This window comes from Triturus cristatus, chromosome 6, assembly GCF_964204655.1.
Source record: "Triturus cristatus chromosome 6, aTriCri1.1, whole genome shotgun sequence".
NCBI classification, from domain to species: domain Eukaryota; kingdom Metazoa; phylum Chordata; class Amphibia; order Caudata; family Salamandridae; genus Triturus; species Triturus cristatus.
In genome coordinates, this window is record NC_140589.1 from 1,791,369,835 (window position 1) to 1,791,392,547 (window position 22,713).

The window sequence follows — 22,713 nt, forward strand, 5'->3', positions numbered from 1 at the left end:
AGTCCTCAAGCAGTCCTTGGGCCAGCCCAGTGGTCTTGGTCCCAAAGGCTGCAGCACCGGGAGCCACACCCGAACTCCGGTTCTGTGTGGACTACAGAGGACTCAATTCGATCACCAGGACTGACGCAAACCCCATCCCCAGAGCTGATGAGCTCATAGATCGGCTAGGGGCTGCCAACTACCTCAGCACGTTTGATTTAACGTCTGGGTACTGGCAGATCGCCTTGACCGATGGGGCCAAAGAGAGGTCAGCATTTTCCACCCCTGATGGGCATTACCAGTTCCGGGTTATGCCCTTTGGGATGAAAAATGCCCCTGTCACCTTCCAGAGGTTGGTCAACCAGGTGTTGGTTGGGCTGGATTCGTTCAGTGCAGCATACCTGGATGACATCGCAGTGTTCAGCTCCACGTGGGAGGAACACCTGCGCCACCTCTGGGAAGTGTTGATGGCGCTGCGGAGAGCAGGCCTCACGATCAAGGCGAGTAAGTGCCAGATCGGGCAGAGTTCAGTGGTGTACTTGGGGCACCAAGTTGGGAGTGGCCAGGTGGCACCATTTCAACCCAAGATAGAAACCATCCTGAATTGGGAGTCGCCCAAAACCCAGACGGAGGTGAGAGCCTTCCTAGGTCTCACCAGGTACTACAGGAGGTTTGTCAAGGGGTATGGCAACATTGTTGCCCCTTGACAGCGCTGACTTCAAGGAAGCAGAGCAGGAAGGTGATCTGGACTGACACCTGTCAGAAATCTTCTGAGGCCCTGAAAGCTGCTATGTGCACGGCGCCCGTGCTTTTGGCTCCCAACTTCTCCAAAGAGTTTATCGTTCAGACAGACGCTTCAGAGCATGGTGTGGGGGCTGTTCTTTCACAGATTAATGAAGAGGGCCTAGATCAACCTGTAGCCTTTATTAGCAGGAGGTTACTTCCACGGGAACAGAGATGGAGTGCTATTGGGCGTGAGGCATTTGCTGTGGTCTGGGCGCTGAAGAAGCTAAGACCATACCTGTTTGGGTCTCATTTCCGGGTTCAGACAGACCACAGGCCCCTCAGATGGTTGATGCATATGAGGGGTGAGAATCCAAAGCTGTTGAGGTGGTCCATTTCCCTACAGGGTATGGATTTCACGGTGGAACATCGCCCTGGTACAGATCACGCCAATGCTGACGGTCTGTCCAGATTTTTCCGCCTTAGTGATGAGGAACTCCCTGGGGTAGGGTAGTTCTTCCCACTTTTCAGCTGGAGGGGACACGTGTTAGACCTGGCACCTTGGCGTGTGTCTCCCTTCCACTTTTATGTCGCTGTGCCTCATATGTTTTGATGGTGTTAGCTGCTCAGAGCACTGTGCCACTGCCAACCAGTGCCACAGTGCAAGTGCTCCCTATTTAAAATGTATATGTTGGTTGGATTCCATGATTGGCTTATTTGGTTTACTGTCAGACCCCAGTAAAGTGCACCAGGAGTGCCCAGGGCTTGTAAATACAAATGCTGCTGGTGGGCTTGCAGCACTGGTTGTGCCACCCACAGAAGCGGCCTGGTAAAATGGATCTAAGGTCTGCCATTGCAGAACCTGCGTGCAGTCTGGCACTGTCATGCTGACTGGGTAAGTGCACACACTTGCCAGTCCCTAAACCTTCCCTTAACTTCATATCAGTCACCCCTATGGTAGGCCCAAGGGCAGGGTGCATTGTAAGCATAAGGTAGGACAAGCCCTGATGTGTGTGGCATGTCCTAATAGTGAATTACAGCCATTTTCGTTTTTCACTATTGTAAGGCTACCTGTTCTCCATAGGCCAGAATGGGCTGTTAGAATTGTTACATTCTATGATCCTAACAGACCCAGGGAACATGGTAGAAATTCGACTTTAGTATGCCTGAAATCAGAATAATAAAATACATCTTTTAGTAAAGTTTATTTTAATATTCTGTGTTTGCAAATACCACTTTTAGAAAGTTGGTATTTGCTTGCTTGACCATTTCAGCCCGCCTCTGCTATGATGTGTATCTGCCTATCTGGTTGTGTGAGTGACAGGGCTGGGGAAACCCAGAGGGGCAGGGCTAGGCAGCCTGGTGGTGAATAGGAAGATTGGCAGTCAGATGGGTGGGAGGAGTACACCTGGGCTCTGAATAGGGTTGTGCTCTGCTACCACAATGCTGGCTCCACCTCCTGCGGAGCGGCTGATGGCTCTGCCCTGCAACCTGAATAGAAAGGCAGAGTCATGTCAACAGAGTGCTCAAGAACTGGTTTGGACTGGGCAAAGGCCCCTCAACCCCAGAGGAACAAAGGAATTAGGGGTATAAGTATTGGGACCATGCTCCCAAGAAATTAGATCCTGCTGAAACAAGAAGAACCTCTGCCAGAGGAGAAGGAACTGGGAAAGCTGTAGGAGGAGTAACTGTCCCTGACCTGAGGGATTGGCCTGCAGTGGTTGCCTTGCTGCTGAAGGAGAGGAGAAAGACTGCTAAAGACTTTGCTTCAACTTGTGCTTTGAAAATATCTCCAAGGGCTTGAACTGAGCTTGCCCCCTGAACGAAGTCCCAGGACCAGTGGACTTCACCCCCAGCTCCCCAGAGTCTTTTGGAAGTGCCTGCTCCTGTTGTTGAGCCTTCTGAGGGACTGCGTGTCGCAAGGAGCTGGAAGCGCGACGCAAGGAAGAGAAGCGTGCCGCCGTCGTAGCCGCTGTTGTCGCATCTCGTAGAGAGTGTCGCCGCTACAGCATCGCATCGAGCGGAAGCGTCTCGCATCATTCCGGAAGTGTCCCGCAACGCCGAAGAAGCGTGTCGCCATCGCAGCCATCGTAGCTGTCGCATTGCACCGCATCGAGATAAGAGTCTCGCACCGAGGAGGAAGCGTGTCGCCATCGCAGCCATCGTAGTTGTCGCATTGCACCGCAACCAGAAAAGCGCCTCGTAACCACGGAGAAGCATGCCGCTGTCGGAGCCGCTGTCGTCGCATCTCGCAGAAGGGGTGTCGCCGCTGCAGCATCGCATCGAGTGGAAGCGTCTCGCAACGTCGGAGAAGAGTGCCGCTGCCAAGGCCGCTGTCGTCGCATCTCGTCAAGGGTGACGCCGCTGTAGCTGACGCATCGAGTCGAGCCTTCTCACAACATCGGAGAAGCGTAACGCATCTGGAAGATCCCGTCTTTATATCTTTTGCACCAAGAACTTCAACGCAGCGGCATCGCTGCAACACTTTCGTTTCCCTGCGTGTCGCATCTAAGGTACATTGACTTAAAGTGTCGCATTTAAGAACTTAAGAGAAACTAAGCAATCTTCTACCAACTAAGCAACCGTATTGTGTATTTTTAATCGTTTAATGGTCTTGTGATAATCCTATATAAAGAATCCCTATTTTTAATATAAATACCTGTGTGGTGTCCATTTGTAGTGTTGTCACTTGGTTACTGTATGTGTTCACAAATGCTTAACCTATAACACTCTGAGATAAGCCTTGTCTGCTCGCGCCAAGCTACCTAGAGGGTGAGCAAGGGGTTGTTTTAGTAGTGTAACCCCTTACCCTGACTAGAGGAAAGGTCCCTGCTTGTCATAAGTACCTACCTGTGCCAACCAGAGAACCCAGATTCTAACATTGGTGGTCAGCGGTGAGGATTCTGGACTTGCATTTGTGACTCATGTACAGTGATTGGTGAACACTACTTAGTGAGTGCAGACCTTAAACGCAACCAATACTTGTTGGTAGATTTCTTTTTGGATTGTCTATTTTTGAGCATTGCCAAGCTTTACCATGGTGGAGAAAGCAGCATCCATAGTCTCTGTCAATACAGAATTTGAATGGGAAGACGAGGAAATAGATAATTACACTGCCAAGCAGCTAAAATTCTTTTGCAAGAAGTTTAATGTTTCTACAACTGGATGTAAAAACAAGACACAGCTCTACAAGGCGCTGAGGACCTGGGTAGAAGCAAGGAAGGCCACTGATGATGATAGTGCAGATGAGCAACTGGATGAGCCAGTGGGCTCAAGAGGAAGGAGAAGCCCTTCCTCTGCTGGTAGCAGTGTTTCTAGGAAAAGTATATCTCCAGAGGAGCTGGCAGATAGAAGAGAGGGTAGGATGCACGAAATGGAAATGGCAAAGCTCAAATTGAATGGGCAGCTGGAGCTAGAGAGCAAAAAGCTGGCTCTGGAAGAGAGAAGAATACAAATGGAGCATGAAACAAAGTTGAGGGAAATAGATCTGAAAGCTAAGAGTTTAGAGTCTACTCCCTCTGGTGGCAGCACCCCGTCAGTGCAGACAGAATCAAGGGTGTACATACCCAAGGATGTGGTGAAGGAATTCTTCAAGAATGATGACATAGGGCAGTGGTTTAAGGCCTATGAGGTAGCCATGTCTTCCCACCGGGTCCCTGAGAAGAATTGGGGAGCGGGGTTGTGGGGACGGTTCCTTAGTGAGGGGCGGGATACACTGCTGGATTTGCCTTCAGATGATTATAATTCCTATCCCCATATGAAGGCTGCTTTGATGTCTAGGTATGGGTTGACCCCTGAGTTGTATAGGCAAAGGTTCAGGGGTTGCACCAAGATTCCAAACAGTACGTATGTTGAATATGTGACTTTTTTTTGCAGAGCACTGGCTGGTTGGGTGAAGGGTAGCAAAGATAATGATTTTCAAGGGCTTCTTGATTTAATGGCATGGGAGCACTTGTCCAGTAATTGTTTTCCTGAGCTACGCCAGCACCTGATTGATAGTAGGCTGACTAACCCTAGGAAGCTTGCTGAGGAGGCGGACCGCTGGGTCAGTACCAGGGTCCACAAGGGTCAAGTGGGAGATTCCGCCAAAGGTGGTCAGGGTCCCCAGCAGAAGATTGGAGGGACAAGGGTAAATAGAGGGAGTTCCAGAAGAGGCCCCAAAGTAGTCCCCAAGGGAACCAAGGGAAAGTTTCTCAGCCTCCCCCACCACAGAAACCGACAGGGGCCCCGTCAGGTACTCCTGTTCAGAAGGGGCCCATCAGATATTACAAGTGTGGTAACATGGGGCATTTTGCCTCTGATGTGAAATGTCCATTGTTTGGTAAACCAGCACCCAGTGGTGCCCCATCCCGGCAGGTGACTAGTGTAGCTCTGGGGGAGGAGATGGGTGGGGTCCCACAAAGATGTCCCTGGTCTCATTAGGAGACCGTGAAGTGGTCCCCCAAACCCAGCTGCCTGAGAACACTAAAAAATACAGGCAGTGGGTGACCATAAATGGCCATAGGGTTGAAGCTCTCAGAGACGCTGTCAAGCGCCACCTGGTGTCTCAGGAGCAGGTTGTCCCAGGAGCATTCTATCCGGTTGTTGCCGCCGACAACACCGAGAATCACTGCCCAGTGGCTCAGGTTCTCTTTCAGTGGGGGGGGGGTCTCTGGTACTTTTCAGGTAGCTGTGAGGCCCGCCATGCCTGTAGACTGTCTGTTAGGGAACGACTTGGAGAGCTCACCTTGGGCTAAGGTGGAGCAGAGTGCTCACCTGGAGATGTTGGGTATGCCGGATTGGGCGTGTGTCACCACACGGTCCATGGCAGCCAGTAGAGGTACTCAAGAGGTCCTGGAGCCTGAGAGGGAGGCCCAGGGACCGGCCTTAAAGAGAAGGAACAGGGGGCGTGGGAAGCTGGCCCCCGAAGTTCCCACGGTCCAGGAGGGAGCAGACCCTGAGGGGGATGCCCTGGAACCTACAGGGGAACAGATAGCTGAACTGGGGGACCTGCCTGAGCTGACCCATTGGCAGCAGGAAGGAGGACCCTCCAGGGAAGAGTTCTGCAGGGAGCAGAAAGAATGCCCTTCTCTTGTGGGTATGCGGCAGCAGGCTGCAGACCAGGCCAACGGTGATCAGTCCGGAACACATTTCATTTACTGGGAGAACGACCTCCTGTATTCTGAGCCTAAGGTTGCTGAGCCTGGGTCAGCCCGTGTGCTGGTGGTACCCCAGCGCTTCAGAGCCTTCCTACTGGGGCTGGCTCACGATGTACCCTTAGCAGGACATTTGAGGGAGGACAAGACCTTAGAAAGGCTTGTTACCCACTTCTTTTGGCCCCAAATGCGCAGTAGTTCAGATACTCACTGCAGAACATGCAAACTTGCCAGGCAAGTGGGAAGAGTGGAAGGAAGCAGAAGGCTCCACTCCAACCATTCCCTGTGGTCGGTACCCCATTCCAGCGAGTGGGGATTGACATTGTAGGGCCACTGGACCCCAGGACAGCGATGGGCAATAGGTTCATCCTGGTCCTGGTGGACCATGCCACCCGGTACCCGGAAGCCATCCCTCTGAGGACAGTGACGGCCCCCGTGGTGGGACGTGCGCTGATGGGAATTTTCTCCCGAGTGGGATTCCCTCTAGAGGCGGTGGCTGACCGAGGTACCAATTTCATATCTAAATATATGAAATCCCTTTGGCAAGAGTGTGGTGTAACCTACAAGTTCACCACACTTTACCACCCCCAAGGAAACGGGTTGGTTGAGAGATTCAACCGAACCCTCAAAGGCATGATAATGGGCCTGGAAGGACCCATGAGGCGTAAGTGGGACGTCCTCTTACCATGCCTTCTCTTTGCTTACAGAGAGGTGCCACAGAAGTCTCTAGGGTTCAGTCCCTTTGAGCTTTTGTACGGACACCCCGTGAGAGGACCTCTAAGTCTGGTCAGGGAAGGCTGGGAGCTATCTCCCAGGAAACCTCCCCAGAATGTATATAGTTACATGCTGGCCTTCAGGAACCAGACTAGGCATTTCAGGGAACTTGCTGAGGCAAACCTGGAAGCCAGTCAGGAGGAGATGAAGCGGTGGTACGACGAGAATGCCACTCTGGTAGAGCTTCAGCCGGGACAGAAGGTATGGGTCTTGGCCCCAGTGGAGCCCTGTGCGCTCCAGGATAAGTGGACCTGTCCCTTTGAGGTGGTGGAGCGCAAGAGTCCGGTTACCTATTTGGTGGACCTGAAGTCTCCTATGAACCCCTTAAGCGTCCTACATGTCAACCGCCTCAAGCCCCACTTGGAGAGGTCCCAAGTGGGCATGCTCTTAGTGACAGATGCTGGGATGGAGGAGGAGACCGAGCCTCTTCCTGACCTCCTGTCAGTCAAGGAGCAAGATCGGTCAGTGGATGGTGTCATCCTCTCTTCCACCCTGACCCCTGAGCAACAGAATGATTGTCGCCAGCTGCTGGGACAATTTTCTGACCTGTTTTCCCTGGTTCCCGGTGTCACTGATTGGTGCGTCCATGATGTGGACACTGGGGATAGTACACCTGTGAGGCACAAGGCCTACAGGGTGACTGACAGGGTAAGGGCCTGCATCAAGGAGGATGTCTCTAAGATGTTCGCCCTTGGGGTAATTGAGTCCTCAAGCAGTCCTTGGGCCAGCCCAGTGGTCTTGGTCCCAAAGGCTGCAGCACCGGGAGCCACACCCGAACTCCGGTTCTGTGTGGACTACAGAGGACTCAATTCGGTCACCAGGACTGACGCACACCCCATCCCCAGAGCTGATGAGCTCATAGATCGGCTAGGGGCTGCCAACTACCTCAGCACGTTTGATTTAACGTCTGGGTACTGGCAGATCGCCTTGACCGATGGGGCCAAGGAGAGGTCAGCATTTTCCACCCCTGATGGGCATTACCAGTTCCGGGTTATGCCCTTTGGGATGAAAAATGCCCCTGTCACCTTCCAGAGGTTGGTCAACCAGGTGTTGGTTGGGCTGGATTCGTTCAGTGCAGCATACCTGGATGACATCGCAGTGTTCAGCTCCACGTGGGAGGAACACCTGCGCCACCTCTGGGAAGTGTTGATGGCGCTGCGGAGGGCAGGCCTCACGATCAAGGCGAGTAAGTGCCAGATCGGGCAGGGTTCAGTGGTGTACTTGGGGCACCAAGTTGGGAGTGGCCAGGTGGCACCCCTTCAACCCAAGATAGAAACCATCCTGAATTGGGAGTCGCCCAAAACCCAGACGGAGGTGAGAGCCTTCCTAGGTCTCACCGGGTACTACAGGAGGTTTGTCAAGGGGTATGGCAACATTGTTGCCCCTTGACAGCGCTGACTTCAAGGAAGCAGCCCAGGAAGGTGATCTGGACTGACACCTGTCAGAAATCTTCTGAGGCCCTGAAAGCTGCTATGCGCACGGCGCCCGTGCTTGTGGCTCCCAACTTCTCCAAAGAGTTTATCGTTCAGACAGACGCTTCAGAGCATGGTGTGGGGGCTGTTCTTTGACAGATTAATGAAGAGGGCCTAGATCAACCTGTAGCCTTTATTAGCAGGAGGTTACTTCCACGGGAACAGAGATGGAGTGCTATTGGGCGTGAGGCATTTGCTGTGGTCTGGGCGCTGAAGAAGCTAAGACCATACCTGTTTGGGTCTCACTTCCGGGTTCAGACAGACCACAGGCCCCTCAGATGGTTGATGCATATGAGGGGTGAGAATCCAAAGCTGTTGAGGTGGTCCATTTCCCTACAGGGTATGGATTTCACGGTGGAACATCGCCCTGGTACAGATCACGCCAATGCTGACGGTCTGTCCAGATTTTTCCGCCTTAGTGATGAGGAACTCCCTGGGGTAGGGTAGTTCTTCCCACTTTTCAGCTGGAGGGGACACGTGTTAGACCTGGCACCTTGGCGTGTGTCTCCCTTCCACTTTTTTGTCGCTGTGCCTCATGTGTTTTGCTGGTGTTAGCTGCTCAGAGCACTGTGCCACTGCCAACCAGTGCCACAGTGCAAGTGCTCCCTATTTAAAATGTATATGTTGGTTGGATTCCATGATTGGCTTATTTGGTTTACTGTCAGACCCCAGTAAAGTGCACCAGGAGTGCCCAGGGCTTGTAAATACAAATGCTGCTGGTGGGCTTGCAGCACTGGTTGTGCCACCCACAGAAGCGGCCTGGTAAAATGGATCTAAGGTCTGCCATTGCAGAACCTGCGTGCAGTCTGGTACTGTCATGCTGACTGGGTAAGTGCACACACTTGCCAGTCCCTAAACCTTCCCTTAACTTCATATCAGTCACCCCTATGGTAGGCCCAAGGGCAGGGTGCATTGTAAGCATAAGGTAGGACAAGCCCTGATGTGTGTGGCATGTCCTAATAGTGAATTACAGCCATTTTCGTTTTTCACTATTGTAAGGCTACCTGTTCTCCATAGGCCAGAATGGGCTGTTAGAATTGTTACATTCTATGATCCTAACAGACCCAGGGAACATGGTAGAAATTCGACTTTAGTATGCCTGAAATCAGAATAATAAAATACATCTTTTAGTAAAGTTTATTTTAATATTCTGTGTTTGCAAATACCACTTTTAGAAAGTTGGTATTTGCTTGCTTGACCATTTCAGCCCGACTCTGCTATGATGTGTATCTGCCTATCTGGTTGTGTGAGTGACAGGGCTGGGGAAACCCAGAGGGGCAGGGCTAGGCAGCCTGGTGGTGAATAGGAAGATTGGCAGTCAGATGGGTGGGAGGAGTACACCTGGGCTCTGAATAGGGTTGTGCTCTGCTACCACAATGCTGGCTCCACCTCCTGCGGAGCGGCTGATGGCTCTGCCCTGCAACCTGAATAGAAAGGCAGAGTCATGTCAACAGAGTGCTCAAGAACTGGTTTGAACTGGGCAAAGGCCCCTCAACCCCAGAGGAACAAAGGAATTAGGGGTATAAGTATTGGGAGCCTGCTCCCAAGAAATTAGATCCTGCTGAAACAAGAAGAACCTCTGCCAGAGGAGAAGGAACTGGGAAATCTGTAGGAGGAGTAACTGTCCCTTACCTGAGGGATTGGCCTGCAGTGGTTGCCTTGCTGCTGATGGAGAGGAGAAAGACTGCTAAAGACTTTGCTTCAACTTGTGCTTTGAAAAGATCTCCAAGGGCTTGAACTGAGCTTGCCCCCTGAACGAAGTCCCAGGACCAGTGGACTTCACCCCCAGCTCCCCAGAGTCTTTTGGAAGTGCCTGCTGCTGTTGTTGGGCCTTCTGAGGGACTGCGTGTCGCAAGGAGCTGGAAGCGCGACGCAAAGAAGAGAAGCATGCCGCCGTCGGAGCCGCTGTCGTCGCATCTCTCAGAGAGTGTCGCCGCTGCAGCATCGCATCGAGCGGAAGCGTCTCGCATCATTCCGGAAGTGTCCCACAACGCTGAAGAAGCGTGTCGCCATCGCAGCCAACGTAGCTGTCGCATTGCACCGCATCAAGAGAAGAGTCTCTCATCGAGGAGGAAGCGTGTCGCCATCGCTGCCATCGTAGTTGTCACATTGCACCGCAACCAGAAAAGCGCCTCGCATCCACGGAGAAGCGAGCCGCCGTCGGAGCCGCTGTCGTCGCATCTCGCAGAAGGGGTGTCGCCGCTGCAGCATCGCATCGAGCGGAAGCGTCTCGCAACGTCGGAGAAGAGTGCCGCTGCCAAGGCCGCTGTCATCGCATCTCGTCAAGGGTGACGCCGCAGTAGCTGACGCATCGAGTCGAGCCTTTTCCGCAACATCGGAGAAGCGTAACGCATCTGGAAGATCCCGTCTTTATTTCTTTTGCACCAAGAACCTCAACATATCGGCATCCCTGCAACACTTTCGTTGCCCTGCGTGTCGCATCTAAGGTACATTGACTTAAAGTGTCGCATTTAAGAACTTAAGAGAAACTAAGCAATCTTCTACCAACTAAGCAACCGTATTGTGTATTTTTAATCGTTTAATCGTTTAATGCTTAACGTATAACGCTCTGAGATAAGCCTTGTCTGCTCGCGCCAAGCTACCTAGAGGGTGAGCAAGGGGTTGTTTTAGTAGTGTAACCCCTTACCCTGACAAGAGGAAAGTTTCCCTGCTTGTCACAAGTACCTACCTGTGCCAACCAGAGAACCCGGATTCTAACAAGGACCATAAATCAAACTACATTGAAACCTATTTGGCACCACAAATACTACAGGGAGGATGGCTTTCAAACTATGAAGGTTTATTAGCAGATTAGTCAAAGGTACATGTTTCAATTACTTTAATCATAAAATAAATACAGATAACCACATATATAAAAATGGTTATTCAGTCTGAGAACATACATTAGGTCGATGGCAATGCAAATCATTACAAGATACAAAATGCAAAACAGAGAAAGTATTGATTATATACAGGAACATCGCTAAACTAAACAAAGCATCAAAGAATGGCAAGGGGAAATCCCGAGCGAAAGGTGTCAGCCTTAAACAAACCACACTAAGGTTCAAGGGAAGTAGGTATAAGCTCAAGAACCAAGAAGAGGGGAAACCAACAGGGAGCCATCTTTCCTCAGCCAAGTCAGGACAGGAGCTGCCAAATTTATCTAAAACACTTAATTAAAATGCACTGAATTCTTCCAGAACTTCTTCCCACTAATAGGCCTCATTACCCCCCTTTTTTGGCAAACATCAGCAGTATACCTCCCTTTTCCATGAACAAAGAGGTAGAACTGCCCATTCCAATGGCAGGAGAATTGCATAATGGTTTAATTAAATCATAGAATGCCTTCATACATTCATCATCAATGGTACTGCATCCTTAATGTCCACTACTAGCTTTATTAAAAGGTTTGCAGTTAAACAACATTTTGGAATCCACTGATGACAGTAGGCAACACTTCTCAGGAACATCCTCACCTCTTTCTGGGTGATTGGAGGACTTATCTTCAGAATTGCATAAAAATGTTCTTTAGAGATTTTACTTGCTCCTTTATCAATGTGATGACCAAGATAAAACATGTTTTTTCTAATAGCACTACATTTTGTACGGGGTAAACCTTCAGTAATGCAATTGTATCTACCTTAAGGCCTTATTTTGTCTTGATGCAATATACTGCATCAGGAATGAGTTAAAGGGTAACAGCAGATTCACCAAATTTTTCTTTATAATCTGACTAAAATTCTAGGGACTTTCAGTGTACCTCTGTGGAAGTAGACACCAAACACTTTATATGGGAAAGGAAATGAAGAATGAAATTAAATATACTCATGCACTGGCATGGAGAAGAACACTTGACACAATTATTTTACTGTATACCATTCAGCATCTGCAGGAACCTGGAACTACATTACTGCAGGATTTGGTGCCATCGGACAACATGGGATCACTAATTCTTTTATCTTCCTCAACTCTTGCACAATTCACCATTTACCATTTCCTCTCTCACATGTTCAAATGTTCAATGACAGGCTTCATTCCTAACCTCCATTCCTTTCCATCTTTCTCTGCCTCTTTTGGATGTCCATATTTTTTTAATTCTAGGAAAGACTGCGTTGGGTTTGAACTTAATCTTGACAGGTTTTGCACTTTTTATCAATGCTACATCTTTACCTGTGAAATCTCACACCTCTTCTTCGACAGTATGCCTAAAATCCAGGGCAAGTCATCTTAGTTAGAACTAGCAACAACTTCTATAAAAACCCAATTAGTTGTGGATTTTTCTTTTTTTTATATTATCATGGGCTAAAATTAACCGACACCTTTATTACACCTTTAAATGCTGACACTCCAGTACATTGAGCAATTGTATGGTTAACACTCATTTTCTATGCATGTATTCGATTACAAGTTATATCACCTGTAAGCCACATTTGTGAAAGTGAAATCAAATTCCTCACCCCGCTAGAATTTCAGCATGCCGTTACAGCCGACAGTAGTGCGTTGGGAAATGAGGACTACATTTCGCATCAGCCCTGGGCACTATGATGCCCATACACCCAGCACTAGGCGTCATTCCTTTACTTTCACAATTGCTAACCCGGTCTGGCTGAGCTCTGCATGAGACATAAAAATGCCTCTCGAAGCCACACTCAGTTGTACCAAAAGATGGTCGCGATTTGACCAAAGTAGGGTACATGGATGGTTTGGGTCCCTTGAAGACTTGAGTAACAATTGGGCTTTTGTCCTGAGCAGCACTCCTGCGCTCCTCTGGTTTCTAACCCACAAAAGCATTTTTATGAGTTAACAGCCTGATTTGTATTCATATTAAAGTATATCTGTCTGTTTTATTCTGTTTTCAGTGTTAGGACATTGTTCCCAGCGGTTTACCGACTGATTAGGATTTAGGGTCTGACTACAGGGCCAAACCTCCCTCTACACCTAAGGGGTCTGAAAATTCCCACTTTAGGGTAAGTTGCAAAGACCATTGTATGCCACTTTATCATGTATGTTAGCCACAATTCATGGCTCACTGTTTTATTCGCATGATTACAGGATTGTTCATGGACCATCACTATAAAAATGTGATTGTGCATTTGTTCCTCCATGAGTCTCAATACTAAGCAACACATGTGCATGGCTTAGCCCACATTAAAATACTAGTGCAGCAGGCGATTCAGACTGCACCGTAATCAGCATTGTAGGAGTGATATAACCTTTGTATGAGAGTTGATAAACACATATTTTTGTTGTGTTTTTTGTGTAATACGTCAACCCGCTTATCACTGTACACAAATTTGTATCTTTTTATGTATCTCTACCTGTAGGTACCATTAGACCAGCAAGTATGTAATGCCTTTCATGCCTTAATATATGTGCATGCCACCATGAAAAGTTATTCACAGGATGTCACTGGGGGAGTATAAGTAAAACAAACTTGCACTGACGAATGCCCTTGACATTTTGCGACCATTAGAGTAAGACAGAAACATGTTGTACACACGAGGGTCATAGGACAATTAGTATGCCCCTCATATATTAATTCTTTTAAACCATTGCCTATCCACCATACTGATAGAGGGATACCTTGGGAGTAGGTGAGGCATTTTTTTTTACAGGTAGCTTCCCCCAGACACCATAATATACAAAGAGCTCCCTTGAATACAGTTGAGCCCACCCTGGCTTTTTAGGGTCGGGGTGAACCCGATGATGAAGCATGTCACTACCAGAGTGGGTGGGAGTTATATATAAAACAAGCTTTTGCAATGCAATGGGTCTCGCATTGGCATTGTATTTATGTTTTGAAAACCTGCAAGTGGTGCGTAACAGGCACTTTGTGCTCTTAGTCCTTGCTAACGAGAAGCAAGGCTTGCAGTAACTGCGCCTCTTTACTGCCAGCCTTCCTTGTTGGACAGAACTTTCTAGAATTAACCGTTCTGAAAAACATTTTTATTGTGTTTTTTTATAACGGAATTTATTTGAAAATATTTTCAGCTTCTTAGGACCCAATTAAATGTATCATCCATAATAAAATATATATTTTTTTTAAATGAAGCCTACAATGTCACCATTAAAAAACGTTTACCAGGGGGCATGGCTTGGTCAGCCAGCATGACGGACGCAGCTTGAATAGGCTCCATGCGTCCATCACAATTATCCGTCAAATATCCTACCCCAACTGACTTTGGGGCAGCTCATCCGTGGCTCATTGGACGGAGAATCCACTCAGCATGTCTGGTGTGGAGCTGGAGAAGGATTACCACCGTAGGATCGTGGGTGGGCACGAGCACTGAGTGGAGCGTCCTTTGGCTGAGGCTGAGGTGGCTGCGTCCTGGGCCTAGACCGGGTTTCGACCCTCAGGTGAGGCAGAAGGGGGGCCTACTCTATACGGAACCTATGGCCTCAGTGCGCATTGATGGTCATCGTTTTCCCTTCTTCCCCATTGGTCGAGGCACGCAGCAGGGCTGCCCCCTGTCCCCTCTCCTCTTTGCCTTGGTGGTGAAGCCTCTGGCGGCGTGGGTTTGTAGGGATCCGGTGTTTAGAGGCTTTGACTTGCCACAATCACAGCCAGACCGTATTGCGTTATGCGCAGATGATGTCTTGTTTTTTATGACCGACCCATGGATCTCGGGCTCACGTATTCTGCAGATTCTCCGGGTCTTTGGCCAGACCACTGGGCTTCACAGTAACCCTGCTAAATCAGTACTGTTCCCAGTATGTGGCCATCAGGGCAGAACCATGTAGGCATCCCAACTAAAACACCCCACAGACGGTTTCCAATATTTGGGAGTGTTTGTGTCTCCCTGTCCACAGATTCATGGGCACGCAACATAAATCCGCTCCTCGCTAACCTTCGTGATGAGACTACTATTTGGTCTTCCCTACCTCTCTCATTATATGGATGGTCTGACATTTTTAAAATGGTCTCTTTCCCCCGGGGTGCTCTACGGTCTTTGAAATTTCCCATATCATATACTGCAAGCATGGTTCACGCAAAGTAACGCCATACATAATACATTTTTATGGGGGGGGGGAGGGGCGATTAGAGTGGCACTACAGACCTGAGTGCAATCCACCTATAGCGGAGGCATCGCTGCTGCTGACGTATACCAATATCCAACAATGTGGCGGCTCACCTTTTAGTCATTAACAACTGGTGGTATAATTCACCTATATGTCCGGCGATCGCACTAGAACTCACAGCCATGGAAAGGACTCCCCTCCTGCGGTTACTATATAGTGCACATAATCTCAACTTCTTACCACAAACCAGCCGAACAACGATCAGGCTATGGCGGTATACCGTCCGGCGAATGGGATGGCACATGCGGCTGACGCAGGCAACGTCCTTATGGCAAGGTAATTATTTGTGTCAGGTGGACGCACTGAAGGAGTTCCGCCAGTGGGACCAGATTGGTATTTCCACACTGGGGGACATTATGCGGGGCAACATCCTTAAATCGTTTCGGCGACCGCAGGAGGAGTTTCATTTCCATAAAACCCAGTTCTATAGGTACCTCCAATTACCCCATGCTTTGACCCCCTCGCTTGCAAACCTAACTGACCTCCCTGAATTTCATACGCTAGAAGGCCGCCTTCTTATGGGCGATCTAGGCGCACACAAAATAAGACAGATATACCAGACACTGACGATGCACTCCAGCACGACCCTAAAAAAACGAGGAAGGCGTGGCAGGGCGACATCCCAGACCTGACGGACGATGACTGGGCGGAGGCAATACCTAGTCCTCGGGGTGCCGCGGTAGCCTCCAGATACCGTCTTATTCAGTTTAAGCATGTTCATCGCGTGTATTACACACGTCTTCGTCTCTGGAGGATGTGAGTTGTGGCATCCCCTCAGTGCTTAAGCTGTGACAGCGAGGAGGGGACAGTTGCATGGCATTACTGCCTTTATGGCGTAGGGTATCGACATGCCTTAAAGAGGTGCTGTCCTGGGACCTTCCACACAATCCACGACTGTTTCTGCTTCATAGCACAGAGGACATAGGTGGGAACCGATATAAGCAACACCTACTCTTCCTTGCGCTCACAATCGCCAAACATGATATTGCACATTTATGGAAGGGAACTTCTCCACCGACAATAGGAAAGAGGCGAAGAGAGCTGAAATGCATGGGCGCGGAGATGGCGGTATTTCAAGTGAACGGTCTCGATGGGCTACATACCGGGGCATCGGCCTCCCTCCTCTTCCTTCGCAATCCCCGTAAAAGTAGTTCCATGGGATGTTTGCGGGCCACATTGTATGATGTATTGTTTTATCTCTTTGGGTAGTCATGTGTACTGAAATTTGCTTGCCAATGCGGGAGGGGTGAGAAAGTCTGCAGTTTTTTCGCTTTTGTTACATATACGAACTGTACCCATTGATGTTTCCACGTCTGGTAACCTTTCAATATCTTGTCTCCATGTGGATTATGTCGGGCTCTCCCAAGTGGTACTTTAAAAACCTAATAAAATATGTTTAAAAAAATACATTTGCCAGATAAAATGAACTAAATAGTTCATCCAAATGCAGATTCAAACAGCAGTGATTTCTTTTCATGTTAAACACACTCTTTTCGCAGTGAAGGTGGTGGAGGGCAACCTCCCTGTGAAAACACTACCATCGTCCTCCCTGAATAAATACAACCCCAGCAATGCAAACAACGCCGTCTACCCAGGTGTACCCTCGACTTGTGCCCAGCATTTGAGTCTTCTCTCTGGACTGCCTAGGTCCACGAGGTATGCCCCTGAGGGCCAGCCCCACATGCACTTTTCACAGACCGGTAAACAGCGGATCCTGTCCAGTGCTCGTTCTTTTTTGCTAGGTAATGTTTATCACCAAGGGGTGTCTCCCCTTCAAAATCGTCCCTATCAGCAGCCTCCAAGTCAACTTTAAAGTAAACAGGTGTGCAGCTAACAAATGTTGAGTGTATATGAACACATGGCCAGTTTTATCTGCTAGTGTAAGGCTTCCAATAATTGATCAGCCAGTGCAGCATTTGAGCAACAGAGCTCTAAGTAGATCCTACCCTAATCTTAAATCTGAAGCCATGATGTGTTTGTTTGTCAATCGTAAAGATTTAAATTAATACATGTTCGACCATATTTGTTACTGTAAAGTTTTTACAAATGTTTAGGTCGGTCACAATTTTAGCCGTGGCGTTTTTACCAGTAATGATTTCTAAAAGTTAACAGTATTATGTTCCAGCTTTTAACATCAAGCTCACAGCAGTCAATCATGTTTGCTATTGTAAAGTTTTTATGAATGCTTATTTTTATATAAATTTTAGCTGCTGCTTTTGAATGGTAATGTTTTCTACAGTTGAGCTGTATCATATTCCAGTCTTTAATCACCAGCCCCACAGTCAGGCTTCGACGGTCTGTGAGCAGCAAGTGACTGGTAATTAGCCACTGTAAAAAAACTTTTCAAAGTTGTAAAGCTTTATTGGCAGTCTTGCAATCTTCCAATAATTTTTTTTTATGATTGTACAATTGCTCAAAAAACTCTGGGGCAGATTTATAAGCCCCTTGCGCTACTTTTGCGTCACTTTTAACATGGGAAAAGTGACGGAAAAGTGGAGCAAGGGGCTTGTAAATCTGCACCATAGAGTCTAAATACACATAGAATGTCAGCTGTATCTGAATGCAAGAGAAATTATTATACCAATATTCATTTACCTAGCACCGCCAATAATTATATATTAATACCTAAAGGAATCGTTCTGTGTAACCTTTACATAATGAACAATTAAGAATAAGAACAGGAAATTTGTAGACATAAACCTGTAGTATGCAGGTCACTTCTTTGTGTCAGTTCATAATTTATTTAGCTGACTACGCTATATTACAAAGAAAAGTGATTTGTGTCCTGCAGGTAATTGCACGGAATTTACAACGAAAACAGTATCTCACTGACCAGTTCACAGATAACACAGCTCTGTTTCATTAATGCTTCATACTTTGCGGCAGGCGCATTAAAACTACTTTTAAGCAACATTACAGAATCCCCCTGGCTTGCTACCGTATTATTTTGATATTTTATAACTCTAGGCTTACTGGGGGGCATCTGAAGTGTGGCCCCCTGTAGAGCTGGGGTCTGTATAATGCCCCTGCATATTTAACCCACTATATCATTTAATGACGAGACACACCTGTGACTAACACCCACAGATCTCTCATGCAAATGCAATTTCTAGCACTGAAAAGAAGGCGCTATACCCAGAGGAGGCGTGGGTAGGTAGCACAGATATGTACATCGATGACACGAAAAGCTGGGCATACTCACCATCAGTGCCAGTGCCCGGCTGCCGCAGGGTGCCTTCGGCTATTCCTAAGCTCAGAAGAGAAGTTATAAGGTGGCTGTCCTCAAAGAAGGTGACAGGCAGCTCACTGCTCACCTGAATGTCATGTGCTTCGAGAAGGAATGGGAGGTGGGGTGAATGAGAGTAATAGGATGTAAATAGACTCTTTATAGGAACAGCCAACAATACCAGTACATCTGTATATAAATCACTGTGTCAAAGAAAATACAAGTTTCAAAAGGAAGGATCTGGCTTCAGGTGTCCTGTGTGCTACCATGAGCAGTTATCCCCGTTCAATGACTCCTGCTCAAGAACCAGACAGTATTTCCTGAAGCAGCGCTGGCGAAACATGGCTCAAAACACTTGACGGGCTGCTGGCAAAACAGAGCTGACATGTTGCAGAGGACTGTAGGGTGGACGAGACGGTGGAGCTCGTGCATCCAAAGAAAAACGCATCCGTAAATAACTATCACCTCCTATGAATACATCTATGTTTAACGTCAGCAGAGGTACGACAGTAGGTAATGAGTCGGTGAAGGTTAAATGGAAAACTGAAACACCCTTTGCAAAATCTTTGCAAACTTTCTATATTGCAAAATCAATATTTCCAGATTTTGAGACCCTTCCCAAGCCCAAAGACGCTCAAGTATGAGCCCAAATTTAGCCCAACGCAGACCAGTGTTTTAAGGATAAATCTACATTTATTCATTAAACAGATAGTGGGAGGAGGTTAACTGGGCACCTGTGTTAATAACTACTAATTTTCAAGACCCGGCCCCAGAACCTGAAATTCATAAATTACCTCTACAAAAGAAGACTGTCAACCACTTTATGTCTATGAATATATGAATTTTCAATGCTATTTTAACAATGTAACACCAAAAAAAGAAAACTGAACAGGTGAGGCAAACTTAACTCCACACAATTATCCACATATTAAGAAACATCCCCTTGGATTAAAGCAATTGCAAAACAACTTGTTTGCCGCATCTTATATTCTATATACTTGTTTGAAGATATTCATAAGAATTCTGCAGCAGGCAAATCTGAAATGCAGTTTTTGTGCAAAACGTGCACGTAAATGTGAAGTAACAGTGTGAAAACTGAGAGTTGCAGTAAGACTAGAGTTCCACACTTTCCAGTTAAAATGTAAGAATGGGCCAGAAAAGAGAAAGTACCTACTCTGACTGATTCCATGCCCTCCATTCCAAAGTCCTTAACCATGACCACTTACTCTGGCACTAAAAAAGTATAGAGGACATGTTTTCCATTCGTTCGTGAAACTTTATTTCGGCTTTTTAGCCTTAAAAGCAGAATACAGAAAATAAAACACAATCACATCTTTTTTCTTTTCATACATAGCCATAATCCAGCAGTTAAATTCATTCCGTGTTACGGGGCGAAAAAAAATCAATAAATATAATCATATACAAGTTTTTATCGCATTTAAGATCATAAATACAATTATTAAATTAGCTAAAATCCAGACAAATAAAAATATTGCTTAAAATTAAGAGGATCAATGTCACCAACATTCTATACAGGGTAAGACTGGGCAGCAGTATACAATCTAACATTCACAGTTTATAACCAGCCCGTTTCCTAATAAGGTACACATTAAATAAAAATCTGCTTGTACCAAAAACCACAAGTTGCGAGGTATTAGACTTGATTATGCGCTCTGCCTCTTTATAGGATCTAACCCCCATATTTTTACATAGAGGTCTGATCCAACGGTCTCTCGGTTTCTTATAGGCCGGGCAAAAGAAGAGTAGATGGACATCATCTTCCTTTGCCCCCAGGGTGCAAGACATGTTTTCCTCCAGTGTGTTGCAGCAAGCGCTCGACTAAAGCTCCTATTCTTGGCAAGCAGCAGATGGGTTTGTTTGGGGTACAGATGAATGCAAGGCTGTTGGAGCAGAAAGGAAAATTACCTATTTTCCCAGAACTTTCAGCAACACCCTCAACACTGACACTCCGTCAACTCCACTGATACAGTTGTCACTGTTCCATCCCACTCCATTCCCCTTCCTCGTTAGCACTGTCCCACTCCCATACCACCATTGGCTTTGGCCCCTTCATGAGGCTCTTTTACTCCTCTCACCCAGCCAGGGCTTTAAATGCTCTTAACCTGACATTTTCAGCAGAGACTGCAAACACCCTAAGGTAATCCATGTCAGAATAGCAATCCAAGTTTACATTTCTGTGTTAAAAGCAGTGGCAGACAGTAATTTTACCAGGGAGGGGGTGATAGCCACACATGCACACATACACATCACTGACACCTGAGCATTTACGCACTCATATTCACCCGTTCACAACAATAAAAAATTAATTAATTAATTTATTTGAGAGTTTTATATAGCACTAGCTAGATACACATACAATCATACATATATGCATGAACCATAAAAAATGCATAAAACGTACCTTAACTGCAGCTCTCTGCGAGAGGAAAGCCTCAAAGTTCCCAGGAGGGTTGGGACTGCTGCCTTCCCTCATTGGCTGATTGGAAGGCACCAGTACCAACCTCATATCAGAGTGGGATGGGGTCAGTGAGATTCCTGACCCTACCGCACTCTGTGATCAGGTGCCACTGATTGGCACTCTGCCTTGGGCAATTCAGGGCTTAAAACTGAAGTGCCCAGGTCCGAGGCAATCAGTGGCGCTCCCCTTCATCACAAGGGGGAGGACCTCGAACCACTTTTGCCAGATTGAGAAGTTCACGCCCACAGGGCTGTGAAATCTTCAGCCTGGAAAAATTCTGCTTAGGCAGCCAGGAGTCTGATCATTTAGCGCATGTCAAGCTTCCGCCTGGTTGACCTGAACAAGAAACGTGTCTGTCAGGCTGCCCTTTGTTTAGCCTGACAGACACTTTTTATGCCTGGAAAAAGGTGGGGGCGTGGCACCTCAGCCCTTGCAGACAGGCCTCTGCTAGTTAAAAGCAGTAACTTACTGAGCGATTAAAATACAATAGAATGGAGGTGGGCAAGCCTAGCCAGAACCAAGCCATGAAAACACTTTCAATGTACATCATGCAACAACAATCATGTTAGAATAAGAGAAGGTGTCTTGCCAACTAAAAAAAGTGTACTTTTAGAATGTGGAAGCATTATATTTTAGCACATCGAATTATACCACTACATCAGGATGTGTTTATTAAACATGAATGTTTTTAAACATGATTTGGGCAATATTCCTGCCCTGCCTTTATGAAAAATGCAGTTAATGAAAGGGGTGTGCAATTGGTGTAACGGTGAGGGTTCCGCCGCAATACCCATTGATTTTGACGTTGCCACCTATTTACAAGGGTTGCACAAATAAGAGGCAGCGCCAAAATTAAGACCAGGAAAAACATGGTCCTAACATGGCAAAAGAAGGAGAAATGCTTAATTTCTCCTCGTTTTTGCTGTTTCTGTGTGTGCTGCATTGTGCACCAAACATAGAAACAGCAGATCGCCATGAATGATTGTTCATGTGCAAGAAGGTGTTCCTTCCTGCACATAAACAATCATTTAGAAAATTACGATTTGCAACTTATATGTGCACTGCAAAATGCCGCACACATAGAAGTTACAGTTTGTCAATCTGGATTTTTTATGTGCAGGAAGGGACATTTTCATGCACATAAACAATAATTCCCTCAATGCAGGCACCCTCGCACTATGGTGCAAGGGTGTCTGCGTTGACACTAGGCAGCTGAGTTTAGCACCAGATCTACGGAAAACGCAAAGATGTGCCATATCATTGTTAATACAGCACATCGGTGCGTTTTCAGAATGGCAGAGCATCGCATTAGCAATGTTTGCTTAACACCACACTTCGCCATTCTCTTGGAAATATGCCCCTTAGTTTGGTGTGCGTGCAAATCCTGCATTGCCGATTCCTGGTGAGTTGCACTACTCCTGGTGAAACAAGGCCAATGGAGGTACTAATGTGTGATATTTTGAAAATAACAAGGACCCCCTGTAAGGTATTTAAAATGATTCCTAGGACAGGGTAACAACCATTGCGAATAATAAATTCCTAGGCAATCAGATACGGATAGATGACACAGCAAATGTATCTTTCTTTATAAAAACAGCAATTTATCTAATCAAACACTGTACCAAAACCAATGTGTGAGACTGCCTGTCGTAAAGGGCCCTGTGACCTCAGTGACAGAGACACTGTTGCTCTAGGGTATGCTGCTTCGAAATCCCTGCCTGTAAGACTGGAGGTGAACTTCAGTATGGATTTTGGTGGACAGGCCTTCAAGGTGCTAAGACCCTAGGGGTTCTAAGGTCAAGAGGGTCTTCTAAGGTCTAGCATGGGTATGTGCTGTCTGAGAAG

At 47.2% G+C, this 22,713-nt stretch overlaps 1 protein-coding gene across 1 annotated transcript in view; it reads right to left on the reverse strand.

Moving 5' to 3' along the window:
* LOC146822010 (cysteine-rich venom protein-like) overlaps positions 1-18,449 on the reverse strand; it is a 280,985-nt gene extending 262,536 nt beyond the window's left edge. The window contains exon 1 of the mRNA XM_085609411.1: positions 18,366-18,449. The gene's annotated coding sequence lies outside the window, so the exon portion shown is untranslated. The remainder of the gene's footprint in view (positions 1-18,365) is intronic.
* Positions 18,450-22,713: the final 4,264 nt, after the last annotated feature.